The following is an 11,143-nucleotide window of genomic DNA, read 5'->3' on the forward strand; positions in this document are numbered from 1 at the left end:
GCTACACCAGTCTACACTACAGCAGCTCTGCAGGTTGGCAAGAGAACCTGGATAGGGTGCCCACCTGTTATCCAAGTCTAAGAAAAATGTAGCACTAACTGGTTTGGCTCAGTGGATAGAGCATCGGCCTGTGGACTCAAGGGTCCCAGGTTCGATTCCGGTCAAGGGCATGTACCTTGGTTGCGGGCACAACCCCAGTAGGGAGTGTGCAGGAGGCAGCTGATCAATGTGTCTCTCACATCGATGTTTCTAACTCTCTATCCCTCTCCCTTCCTCTCTATAAAAAATCAATAAAATATATTTAAAAAAAGAAAAAGAAAAATGTAAACAATGGTTCCTCCAATTCTAGCTAGTTTCCTCAGCTCCCAGGGAGTTCTCATGGTTCCCCAACATTCTCTATTCAGTCTCTTTCTTGTTTGTTGTGTTATTCAATTGGTTCTCAGCATAAATTGCTCTAAATATAGCCATTCCCTTGATTTTGGCATAAGGTGAGCTCAACCTCCTCTCTTGCCATTTTTTAATGTTTAGAAAATTCTGTAATCTTTTTATTGATTTTTTAAACTTTTTTTAGAGAGAGAGAGAAGAAGGGAGGGGGAAACAGAGGTATCAATTTGTTGACCCACTTTATTTATGCCTTCATTGGTTGATTCATGTATGTACCCTCATGGGGGGAATTGAACCCACAAACTTGGTGTATTAGGACAACCAACTGAGCCAGGTCAACTATTTTTCCTTTTTTTTTTTTTTTTTTTTAAAGAAATCTCTGCTAAAAAAAAAAATCTCTTCTATTATATTTATAACATTTTTATCAGTTTTACTTTTTTTAATTCATATTTTTTCTTTTTGTTTTTTTCTTGATTACATTAATAGAAAATGGTTTATTATACTTTTTTTCAGGAAAAAAATAAATTCCAGCAGTTTATTTACTAAATCTACTAATAATCTGCTTTGTAACTCAAAAATTTCTGAATCATCTTAATTTTATTCCTTATTTCTATTTTTCTTAGGTGTGTTTTATTGTTCTTTTCATATCTTTTCTGAAATGAATTTCAATTTGTTTATTTTCATCATTTTTTATACTGGCCACATTTACCTCTTTTTTTAAAAGTGATATTTAGAGAGAGGGAGGGAGAGAGAGAAATATCCACCCGTTGCCTCCCACATGGGCCCCAACTGGGATGGAACCCACAACCTGGGTATGTGCCCTGACCTGGAATTGAACCCACCACTTTTTAGTGTATAGAACAATGCTCCAACCAACTGAACCATACAGGCCAGGGTCTGGCAGCATTTACCTTTAGCAGCTTTGACCACAGTCCATAATATGTTCTGATTCTCATTATTAACTAAAGACTCTAATTGACTTTTTAAAAACAGCTTTTTTGGAATATAATTTATATATCATCAAACTCTCCTGTTTAAAGTTCGATGGGTTTTAATATATTTAGAGAGTTGTGCAACTTCTACTATATTCTAATTCTATGACAGTTTTGTTACTCCTGTTATTAGTTACTTCCCATTCTTCCCTCCTCCTAATCCCTGTCAACCACTATGTTCTATTTCTATCAATTTACCTATTCTAGACATTCATGTAAATAGAATTATATAATATGTGGACTTTTGTGTCTGTTTTATTTCACTTAGCATAATGTTCTCAAGGTTCATCATATTATAGCAAGTATAGATACTGTATTCCTTTTTAGCAGAGTAACATTCCATTGTATGGATATACTACATTTGACTTGTCTATTCTTTAGCTGATGGACATTTGGGTTTATTTTATTATGGCTACTGTGAATACAAGACTGCTATAAATATTCACGTACAAGTTTTCATGTGAACATGTTTTCATTTCTCTTGGTAGATATCTAGAAATGTAATACCTAGGTCATATAGAAACTCTATATTTAAGCTTTTGAAGAAATGCCACGCTGTTTTCCAAAGTAGTTGCACCATTTTACATTGCCATCAGCAGTGAGAGTTTCACTTTCTTCAGATCTTCAACATTTGTTTTCAATCATTTTCATTATAGCTATTCTAGTAGGTATGAAGTATATCTCATTAATTTGCAATGACAACTTATGATGACTAATTATGTTGACTATTTTCTTATGTGCTTGTTGGATGATCATGGAACTTTTTAGACATAAACCATTTTAAATTGGATTTCTTGTCTATTTATTAATTTTTAATTTATTTATACGTTTTTTATATTAAACCCTTATTAAATATATGATTTGCAAATATTTTCTCTCATTCTCTGAATTTCCTTTTCATTTTCTTAATGGTGTCATTTGAAACACAAGTGTTTTTAACTTTAATGAAGTTCAATTTGTTTTATTTTAGAACATATGTTTTTCTTGTCATAACTAAAAAAATAATTGCTTAACAAGGTCACAAAGATTTGTTTCTTTTTAAAAAAACTTTTTATTGTTGAGGGTATTACAGATGTCCCCCTTAATTCCCCCCATTGCCCTCCTCCATTCAGTTCCTGCCCCACCCCATGCCTTCACCACCCTACTGTCTGTGTCCATAGGTAAGATTTTTGGTTAATCTCTTCCTGCTCCCTTTCCTCTGAAATTCATGTCTGTTTCATGCTTCCATGCCTCTGATTCTATTTTATTCACCAGTTTATTTTGTTCATTAGATTTCTTGTTTATTTTGATTTTTACATTTAATTGTTGATAGATGTGTATTTGTTGCTATTTTATTGTTCATATTTTTTATCTCTTCTTAAAGGATACCCTTCGACATTTCATGTAACACTGATTTGGTGGTGATGAACTCCTTTAACTTTTTCTTGTTTGTGAAGCTCTTTATCTGATCCTCAATTCTAAATGAGAGCTTTGCTGGGTAAAGTATTCTTAGTTGTAGGCCCTTGCTATTCATCACTTTGACTATTTCTTGCCACTCCCTCTGGCCTGCAAAGTTTCTGTTGAGAAAACAGCTGACAGTCATATGGGCATTCCCTTGTAGGTAACTAGGTGCTTTTACTTAACCCTTGGAATTTTAGTTATGATGTGTCTTGCTATGGGCCTCATTGGGTTCCTCTTGTTTGGGACTCTCTGCACTTCCTGGACTTGTAAATCTATTTCTTTTACCAGGTAGGGGAAGTTTTCTGTCATTATTTCTTCAAATAGGTTTTCAATTTCTTGCTCTCTATTTCTCTCCTCTCTCTCATCTCCTTCTGGCACCTACATAATGTGAATGTTGGTACACTTGAAATTGTACCAGAGGCTCCTTACACTATCTTCATATGTTTGGATTCTTTTATCTTTTTGCTGTTCTGATTGGGTCTTTTTTGCTTCCTCATATTCCAAATCATTGATTTGATTCTCAGAATCTTCTACTCTACTGTTGAATCCCTGTAAATTGTTCTTTATTTCAGTTAGTGTATGCTTAATTTCTGACTGGTCTTTTGTCATGTCTTTGACATTCTCACTAAGATCCTTGAAGCTCTCATGGAGATCCTTGAGTAACCTCATAACCATGGTTTTGAACTCTGTAGCCATTAGTCTGCTTGCTTCCATTTTTTTCATTTGTGACATATTTCTTTGTCTCTGCATTTTGGCTGCTTCCCTGTGTTTGTTTCTATGTATTAGGTAGAGCTATTATGTCTCCTGGAATTGGTAGAGTGGCCTTGTGTAGTAGGTGTCCTGTAGGGTCCAGTGGTTCAACCTCCCTAGTCACTGAGCTGGACACTCTAGGTGTGTGCCTGTGTGGGCCGTGTGCACACTCTTGTAGTTGAGCCTAGATTGCTGTTGGCATCTCTGTGAGGATCAGCTGCAACTATAGTAGAAGAGTTGCTGTGCAGGAGGTGAGGCTCAGGTGTGAAGCAAGTTAGGCTGGAGCTAGAGCCAGGTCTTGGGCCTTTTAGTGATAGGTTTGATGCATGCTGTCACTAGCTGCAGCTTGTTTGAGAGATTTTAGCAAAGTCTAAAGTCTGAGCCAGGACAGGCCATTCATATGGAAAAGCTGCTATAAACAGCATGGGTGGGGCTGCAAATTGGATGGGCGGGGTCTCAGAAAATCTCCAGGGTGGACTAAATAGGGTGACTGAGACTCAGCTATGGCTGCCAGTCAGCCCTGTGACAGGGGAGGTCCCAGCGCAGGAACAATTACCCTTGTAAGCCCTGTACAGGAGAAAGCTGCCCTAGAATTCCTGTCCTGATGCCAGACAATCCAGTTTGTAGTCTTTTACATATGGTTTCTGGTTTCTTTCACATTTATAAGGTTCATCCATGTTGTAACATGTGCCAGAACTTCATTTCTTTTAATTGCTGAATTATCACATTTTATTTATGCATTTACCAGTTGATGGGCTTTTTTTTTCCATTTTATTTAATTTAAATGTGTAAACAGGTAAAATATTTTTTTCTTAAAGTACAACTTTATTGCATTGGTAGAATTATTTTTCTCTTTAACCTTTGAGAAGGTTATATATTAGTACATGAATTGAGATGTGCTATAGTATAAAATACACACTGAATTCTAAAGACTTAGAATTATGAGTATGCTTAAAGACATAACATAGAAGATTGAGGGGATGAAGAAGGAACAGAGACTATCAAAATAAAAAAAGCTTAACAAAATGACAAAATAGAGTTTCTAGAAATGGGGGAAAGATGTGAAAAATTCAGTTCTGAATACCTCCAGCAATGATAGTAACCCCCTTGTATTTTGTAGCAGGCACTGCACTGTTTTGCATATATTATTCTTTTTCATCCTCATAATAATCAGTGAGGTATGGACTGTCATCTGTTACCTTTTTAAAAAATATGTATTTTATTGATTTTTTTACAGAAAGGAAGGGAGAGGGATAGAGAGTTAGAAACATTGATAAGAGAAAACATCAATCAATCAGCTGCCTCCTGCACACCCCCTACTGGGGATGTGCCCAAAACTAAGGTACATGTCCTTGAAGGGAATCAAACCTGGGACCCTTCAGTCCACAGCCCAACACTCCACTCACTGAGCCAGACCGGTTAGAGCTGTTACCATTTTGCACTCAGAGAACTCAGCTTGTCAAGCAAGCAAGTAGAAAAGCCAGATTTGACCCCATTCTGACTTAAGTAGATTTTTAAAAATATGTTTTTATTGATTTCAGAGAGAGGAAGGGAGAGGGAGAAATAGATAGAAACATTGGTGAGAGAGAGAAACATCAGTTGGCTGCCTCCCTCACATCCCCAACTGGGGATCAAGCCCACAATCCAGGCATGTGTCCTGAATGGGAATCAAACTGGCGACCTTCTGGTGCATGGGATGACACTCAATCCCCTGAGTCACACTGGCTGGGCAACTCCATATTTTTATCCATTATAGATGAATGGAAACTTCACCAGGAATGCAAACAAGATATGTGTTTGGCTATAGCCTGTCCTTTAGGTTTAAGGAACAGTTGTAAGGATGAGCAGAGCAGGAGGGGCACAGAGGCAGGGAGGACAGGCCCTAGTGCTGGAAAGGGGTGGTGAGATGAAGAGTAATCTTTTCTCATAATGACAAGTTATTTCATATTCTACACCTGCTCACTAAGCAATTCACTCTTTCAGAAGCCTTTCCTCTGAAAATGAGGCCTAGACTCTGCCCCCACATCCCTGAGAAATACCTCAGGACAAAATCCTTGGCCTTCAGAGGCAGCTCCCACAAAGCTTGGCAGCACCCCCAGCCCAGCTACATGATAAGATAAGATACGCCAAGGGACCTGGGGAAAGAAGCTAGCCTGGTGACGCCCCACTGCTCCCTCAGTGACGTCTGTCCACAGCAGACACCATCCCTCCAGAGACTCAAGGCTCAGTTAAGAGGCCTCTATTTTAAGACCAGCTCTATGGAGCTCCGATAGCACTGCCCATCCAGAGGCTTCTGAAATCAGAACTGGCCCCAGCACTCTGACCAAGGTAGCAGACAGTCAACATTCAGTCTTCTGCAGCGAACTCCAAGCAGTGATGACTGAGAGAAATAGGGGACCTGTGTCAAGAGAGCCAGCAAGCCCAGGTTATTGACGTGTGTGGGGCTGAGCACTGTGAGAGTGGCGGCTATTTTTGCCCCAGCAGAGTGCTGTCAGCAAGCAGGAGGTGAGGGTGATGCCGCAGGCAGTGCCACTTGATTCTTGCTAAGGGGTGGGCTCCAACAGCCTAAGGGCCTAAAACTGCCTTTCACTGTTGTTTCACTAAAACCATGGGAAGGTGAGGGGCACTAATGCCTCTGACATTCAGGGACAGTAGCCGGAGAACATGGAGATGCCCACACCATTTTGAAAAGAGGCATCACTCACTATGATATTTTCCCTCTCTCATCTCCCTGTAATTTGATCATACTGCATTGTTCACCACCTGCTTAGAAGTGATATTGTCCCAGGTTATGCTTAGCAGTGAGCATCAGTCAGAGAGGACTTTTGCCCCTGACAGGCTTCCCAAGGCCCTGGTGCAATGGCCCCGGAAGACTGTTGAAACTGGCAAATAGATATGTGCAGAAGATTGCCAAAGGTACCCTCTTTACACAAGAGCTGCGTTCCTGGGAAGTTGTTCATTAACTGACTTCTACTGGGGCTGCAACTCTAAGAGCAAGATTCCAGGCTATGAGTGCACAGAGGTTGCCACCCAACCCAAAACACAGGGTGTCATCCTTTACCCCTCCCTTTCCCACACCCTCAACATCCAATCATTCACCAAGTCCTGACATTTTACTTCCTTTACCTGTTTGTGGGCGGTCCCATTGCCATACCTACTGTCTCTGCTGCTGGTCAGACCCAGTGTGTCACCCTGGGACTCCTGACTCTCCGATCCATCTTTTCTGCTGCCTCTGTAGCGATCCTTCTAAAATGGTGCTGTAAGGATGTCAGTCGTTTACTGCTCCCACGAAGTCCAGGTGTCTTATCAGGCCTCCTGGTCAGTCCCACCCCCACACTTTCCAGCCTTCTCCATCCATCCAGGGACTGCTTCGGTCCTGAGCTTCAAGCCCACTGCATTTCCCCTGAGATCCCTGATACCTTATCTGCTCATATTTCAAGATTCTGCCCCAAGGGCCCTTCCCCCAGCCCAGGAGAACTGAGCCCAGAACACACTTCTCTCCCAGCACCTTCCACAGCCGATGGCTCTCACCAGATTTGCCATCTGTTTCTGCCATTAGACAAGTTCCTTGAGGATGGAGCTCTGTTTATCGGTCTTCATACCCTCAACATCTAGCATCAGTGCCTGGGACTCAGTAGGTACACCTCGTACATGCTTGCAGAATAAATGAACAAACAGGGAAGGGTGTTTGCTCTTTATTTATTTATCATATATTTAATTTTATCCTTATTATGTTTTTCCAGATTATAAAAGGATGGTGTGTTAGTTGTCAAAAATTCAAATTCGGAAAATATATAACTTAGAAAGGGAAAGTTCTTATTATGATATAAATTCCTTCAGTATTTTGCCCTATGCTTATAATAATGCATAGTAATATAAAGTAGGTACTCTGAATATTTTGTTTAATTTTTACCAAAAATTATGATATAGGAACATATCATATTCATAATGATTCCCCCCCCCCCACTAAATACATTTTATATATCTTCCCTTTATATATCTTATGCATAGGGACCTACCGCTTTCTTTTTTAAAACAGAGTATTTCATTGTGTGGCTGAAATGCACTTTGTGAGCATTTTCAGTGGGGGAAAAACTCCCAGAAGTAGACCAATTAGGTAAGTTGTTAAGAATATCTTAAATTTTAATAGGTAATTGCTATATTGTCCTTCAAAAAATATTGTAGAAATTTGGATATTTGCCAGTAATTCATAGTTACACTAGGGGCCCAGTGCACAAATTCGTGAATCTTGAAAGGAACTGTGGGCCACAAGGCTGTGGTAGGCCCGGGGGCAGGTCTCTGCCCATCCTCCACGCCCCATCCGGCCCCTCTTGCCGCAGCCCCTGGTCCCTGTCTGCCGGCAGCCCTGCTCCCGCTGCCGCCGTTCCTACCCACTGATGGTGCCGGCCCGTTCGAACCCACTGATGGCATGGAGCAATTGGGGCCAGCACCAGCAGTGGGTATGAGTGGCGACTGCTGCCCGGATCACCCCTCAGGAGCAGGGGGAGGTGGAGAAGCCCTCAGGGGCCACCAGGGCTGGCAGCCACTGCTCGCACTCGCTGATGGTGCCGAGTGATTGGGACCAGTGCAAGCTGTGGGTATGAGTGGGGCTGGCACTGGCAGCAGGTATGAGTGCGAGGCAGGACCACGGCACACAGGAACAAAGAATTTTCAGTAACCACCAGAGGCTTGCCCGATAACAGCGACTGGTGCCCCACCTTTGTCTGGCGCCCCCACTCTCCTGCTGTGGCCAACACCCGCCATGTTCCACACACACACGCCTGGTGGTCAGTGCATGTCATAGCGACTGGTTGTTCAGTTGTTCTGGTTATTCTGCCATTTGGTCTATTTGCATATTAGCCTTTTATTATATAGGATTCCCACCAAGTGTGTAAAAATCTTGTTTATCTACATCTTCACCAACAATGACTATTATCAAGCTATTAAATCTTTGCTAGTGTAATAGAAAACACACACACACACACACACACACACACAATATATAGCCATTTGTGATGATTCTTCAGTGGCTTGTTTGTTCATATTTTCTATTTTTTGATTGGGTTCACTTTAAAGACCTCAACATATACCAGGGAAATCAGTCCTTTGTCTTATGTGTTGCAGTTTATTCCTCACTTGTTTTTGTCTTCTGACATTTTATGGTATGTGGCCACCTAACGAGTAGCTAGAGCACAGTATCTGAAGGCAGGCTACTTGATAATCCTGGAGTCATCTCTAATTTACTAGATGAATGATTCATGGTTTAGTCAACCTCTGGTTCCCCACCTATAAACTGAGGAATAAAAACAGCACTTTTCCCTGGCCGGTTTTCTCAGTGGTTAGAGCATTGGCCTGCGAACTAAAGGGTCACAGGTTCAATTTCCGGGCAAGGGGATGTACCTTGGTTGCAGGTTCAATTTCAGGCCCTGGTCTGGGTGGGTGCAGGAGGTGTGTCTCTCTCACATCAATGTGTCTCTCTCTCTCTCTCCTCCCCTCCTCATTCCCTTCCACTCTCTCTCTAAATATCAATGAAAAAAATATCCTCAGGTGAGGATCAAAAAAAAAAAAAGACAGCACTTAACTCATGGAATTATTATGAGAATGAAATGAGTTAGTGTATATAAAGTATGTGGCATAGCATTTGGCATGAAATAAGTCTTATAGGGGTATATGCTGTTATTCTCATTATTATAAATTCAAATAGTTTTAATTTTCATGGAATCAAATTTATCGATCCTTTATGGCTTCTGGATTTCAAGTCATGCTTATAAAGGCTTTCTTTCTTTTACGATTAGAAAAATATTCACCAAGTGTGCTATTTAAAGTAATCTGTGGGGAATTCGTTTGCAATATGGATCTCCCTCTACCCACCCCCCCTTTTTGCTGTCCTATAAATTAATTTGGCTGTTCTCACACCAGAGTATTTTTAAAAGGGAGACCTACCTATGTTTACATCATGAACAGGGACTAGGTAAGGCAGCCTTTGTGGCTCACTGGTTTGGGAAATGGACTGTGCTAGCTGTAGTTTCATGTCTAAAGAATGGGCCTGACCCTAACCGGTTTGGCTCAGTGGATAGAGCATTAGCCTGTGGACTGAAAGGTTCCAGGTTCAATTCCAGTCAAGGGCATGTACCTTGATTGCAGGCACATCCCCAGTAGGAGGTGTGCAGGAGGCACTGATCGATGTTTGTCTCTCATTGATGTTTCTGACTATCCCTCTCCCCTTCTCTCTGTAAAAAAATATATACTAAAAAGAAAAAAAGAATGGGCCTGGTCTAGCTGGTGTGGCTCAGTGGTTGAGTGTCAACCCATGAACCAGGAAGTCTCAGCTTGATCCCCAGTAGGGGGCGTGCAGGAGTCAGCTGATCAATGATTCTCATCACTGATGTTTCTCTCTCTCTCTCCCTCTCCCTTCCTGTCTGAAATCAATAAAAATATATACTTTTAGAAATAAAGAGTGGGCCTGGACAGGTCATTCCCTCCCTTCATAAACTAAACAACTTCTACTGGTCAGTAAGTGCCAACCTCACACCAGCGATCCTACACTGAAGGAGTTCACAGTCCAATGAGACAATACACTAGTCATCTGAGGGAAGGAGTCATTGAAGACCTCATGGTGAAATTAACATCCTTGATGGAAGGAAGAGCTTACTGGGCGGATGGCAAGAAAGGCCATAGAGAACATTCCAAACAGTGGGGACAGGATGTTCAGTCACTGCTCTACAAATATGTACCTGCCTACAACGCATCAGACACTCTTGCTCCCTCTGCACGAAGGCACAGAGGCGGCCATAGTGCTGGAAAGAGGTGGTGAGATGAAGAGTAATCAGAAGCCAGATCATAGAGCATCAGACTAAGACTTCTCATCTCAGTTCTAGAACTTGGTCAGATAGCTGTAAGCCCCTCGGGGGCTCACGTTGCTCATCCTTAATATGCAGCCTCAGCTTCTGTCCTTAGGCAGCTGTGCAAATTCTAGAAGAATACACACGCACAAACATTCTGTCTTGTACAACTGAAAGATCTGACAGCCTCAGGGCAATTTTTCAGTTAATGTATCACTGAAGTGGTTCCTGCCTAGGGGATTCACTGTGGGTTCTCATTCCTGAACTCATTCCCCGGCTCCTCCTGAGCCTGCTTCCTGCAGAGGGTACAGCTTCCTGTTGGATCCCACCTTCATATTTGCAGTAGGCCCTAATCTTTTTGTTGACTCAGGTCAGGACTCTACTCCAATACTCTTTCACCCTGACAAAGATACTCTATAGGAAGGGCTGAGCCTCCTACCCTGACAAGTTGTTAGTAGCAGAATTAGAAATTGCCCCCTGATACCTACTGCATCTCTTTGGCCTTGTTTTTCCCAGACATTGGCATGGTCTGTCTCTATCCCTGGCAACCGTATCATCTGTTCACAAGTAAGAGTTAAAGGATTAGAGGTGGAGAGGGTATGCCACTCCTCTCCACACGACTAGAGCCCAGTGCACAGCGTTCTCCAGTGAGCAGCAGTGATTCTCTCAAGCGAGCAGGGTCCTGGTAGCAGAACACTCTACTCGCCATAAAAGGGAATAGTTAAATCCAGAATC

At 41.7% G+C, this 11,143-nt stretch overlaps 1 protein-coding gene across 1 annotated transcript in view; it reads left to right on the top strand.

Annotated features, from left to right (window-relative positions):
* The window catches only part of NINJ2 (ninjurin 2), an 84,664-nt gene that overhangs the window by 58,231 nt on the left and 15,290 nt on the right, over nucleotides 1–11,143 (top strand). The gene's annotated exons all lie outside the window — the stretch shown is intronic.

The sequence above is a fragment of the Myotis davidii genome, unplaced genomic scaffold (assembly GCF_000327345.1).
Source record: "Myotis davidii unplaced genomic scaffold, ASM32734v1 scaffold944, whole genome shotgun sequence".
NCBI classification, from domain to species: Eukaryota; Metazoa; Chordata; class Mammalia; order Chiroptera; family Vespertilionidae; genus Myotis; species Myotis davidii.